The sequence below is a fragment of the Microtus ochrogaster genome (genome assembly GCF_000317375.1).
Source record: "Microtus ochrogaster isolate Prairie Vole_2 chromosome 14 unlocalized genomic scaffold, MicOch1.0 chr14_random_3, whole genome shotgun sequence".
Taxonomy (NCBI): Eukaryota; Metazoa; Chordata; class Mammalia; order Rodentia; family Cricetidae; genus Microtus; species Microtus ochrogaster.
In genome coordinates, this window is record NW_004949098.1 from 14,393,230 (window position 1) to 14,396,305 (window position 3,076).

The window sequence follows — 3,076 nt, forward strand, 5'->3', positions numbered from 1 at the left end:
GTACGTGGGTGCTTTTATATTATGGGCATAGATATTCAGGATTGAGACTTCATCCTGATGAACTGTTCCTGTTATGAGTATAAAATGTGCCTCTCCATCTCTTCTGATTGATTTAAATTTGAAGTCAACTTTGTTAGAAATTAGTATTGCTACATCTGCTTGTTTCTTAGGTCCATTTGCTTGATAAGCCTTTTTTCAGCCCTTTACTCTGAGTAGGTGCCTGTCTTTGTGGTTGACGTGTGTTTCTTGTTAACAGCAGAATGTTGGACCCTGTTTTCATATCCAATCTCTTAGCCTGTGTTTTTATGGGTGAGTTGAGACCACTGACCTTAAGAGATATTAATGACCAGTTTTTGTTAATTCCAGTCACTTTTTTAGTAGTAGAGTTTGTGTGTTTCCCTATTTGAATTGTGCTGGTGGAATGTCTCTAGATGTCTGAGTTATTGTGGTCATTTTTGGACTCCATGATTAGTGATTTTTCTTCTATTACTTTCTGTAAGCCTGGATTTGTGGCCACATATTGTTTAAATTTGTTTTTATCCTGGAAAATTTTGTTTTCTCCATTTATAGTGAACAGAATCTTGGTTGGGTATAGTAGTCTGGGCTTGCATCCATGGTCTCTTAGTTTCTGCAGTACATCTATCCAGGACCCTCTGGCTTTCATTGTTTCCAAAGAGAAGTCAGGTGTAAGTCTGATAGGTTTACCTTCATAAGTAACTTGGCCTTTTTCTTTCGCAGTTCTTAATATTCTTTCTTTATTCTGTATGCTTTGTGTTTTGATTATTATACAGCGAGGGGATTTTTTTTTTGATCCATCCTAATTGGTGTTCTGTATGCTTCTTGAATCTTCATAGGTATATCTTTCTTTATGCTGGGAAAGTTTTCTTCTTTAATTTTATTAAATATATTTTCTGGACCATTGAGCTGTATTTCTTCTCCTTCTTCTACTTCTATAATTCTTAGTTTTGTTCTTTTTATTGTGTCCCATATTTCCTAAATGTTTTGTGATAAGAGTTTGTTGGACTTGCTGTTTTCTTTGATCAGTGTGTTTTTTTCTCTATGGTATTTTTAGAATCTGAGATTCTTTCTTCTATCTCTTGTATTCTGTTGGTTATGCTTGTTTCTGTAGTCTCTAATCGTTTCCCTAGAATTTCCATGTCCAGCCGGCCTTCTGTTTATGTTTTCTTCTTTGCCTCCATTTCAGTTTTCAAGTCTTGAACTGTTTTCACTATCTGTTTGATTGTTTTTCCTTGGTTTCCAAGGGTATCATTCACTGATTTATTCAATTCTTCAAACTTTCTGTTATACTTCTCATCCATTTCTTTAAGGGCATTATTTACATGCTGTTTAAGGGTGATGTGGGAGTGTCATATATCAATTTGTTGATTTCATTGGTTCAGCAATAAAGAAACTGCTTTGGCTGTGTTAGGTTAAAACATAGGTGGGAGGAGTAAACAGAACAGAAATCTGGGAGAAAGAAGCTGAGTCAGTGAGTCACCATGATTCTCCCACTTCAAACAGATGCAGGTTAAGATCATTCCTGGTAAGCCAGCTCGTGGGCTACACAGATTATTAGTAATGGGCTAGTCCAGGTGCAAGAGTTAGCCGAGAAAAGGCTAGATATAATGGGCCAAGTTGTGTTTAAAAGAATACAGTTTCTCCGTAATTATTTCAGGGCATAAGCTAGAGCTAGCCATGTGGGCAGCTGGGTTCAGGGGACACAGCCCCGCCACTCCTATTACAACAGAGTGCTGCCCGACATGATGGACTAAATCCACTTAAAAACCTGAGAAGGCTTAAAATTAAGGGAGAGAGAGTTTAACACAAATTTTTGCTGTTTGCTGGTGGCGCGCTGTAGAGAGATTTCCTGATCTGGCAACAGCAGCAGAAAAAAAGCTGCATCATTTTAAAGCACGGCTTCCTGGGGCTGTGCTGCCAGCATGAACTCTGGCTTTAAAGCATTTCAATAGATTTTATGGGACTGGATGTTTGTGTTCCCGCTTGGGATAGGAAGGATTGTGCTCTGAGACCATGCCAATGGCTCAGAGCTCCCCGCCTGCACCTGGACAGACTGCAGAATCAGGCTTAGGCAGGCTGAGGAGCATGGAGGATTCCTGCCTCCATAAAGAGACGACGGGTTTTCAGACTGCTCAGTGCTCTGAGTGTCAGATTTGGCTGTAACTTGGATGAAAAGAATTTCTGTGCTGCACACTCAGTCTCAGAATTAAAGTGCTGAGTGCTGTTCCTACCTGGTGGCCCCAGAGCTAGCACAAAATGGTACGTCCTCCATTTTGAAATTTTCCTGACTCAGCAGCAGGAAAAAACTGGCTGTTTTAAAATGCCAGATTTCTGGGCTGGGCCGCCATTGCAATCTCTGTCTGGCTCCTGCGGGAGACACAGCTTTTGAATGGAGCATTTGGAGTAAAGTGCTACGATTTGTTTGATGGCAACTAGACTTCCTGTGTGCCTAAAAGGAAGTCATTGTATGCTGTGGTTCAGAGGCACAAGCTGCTCTGCCATGTTGGACTGGGCGGGGCAAGCAGGCAGTACCTGTTTTTGACCGAGGAATGTCACAGCTTTGATTCTTAAGCGCTTAGTGATTTGAAGGCGAAATCAAAAATGCTCCTGGATAGTAAAAAAATGTTACAGATTCACAATAAAACAGATTCAGACATAAAAGACCACACTGTTGGATGAATGTATGTAGGCTTGAGAGAGAAAAGAAAAAAAATATAGAGAATAAAGTTAATGGTTTTTTTAAAAAAAAAGGTAAAGTCTTTACAGAGACAGAGTACAGATAGTTAAGAGATTAAAAGAAATAATCAATTTCAGTGAATTCAATGAAATAAAGAAACAACATACACAAAATTATGGGACACTATGAAAGCAGTAATAAGAGGAAAGTTCATAGCACTAAGTGCCCTCATGAAGAAAACAGAGAAAGCACACATTGGAGACTTAACAGCCCACCTAAAGCTCTAGAAAAAAAAGAAGCAGACTCAACTAGGAGGAGTAGAAGACTGGAAATAATCAAACTGAGGGCTGAAATCAACAAAATAGAAACACAGAAAACAAT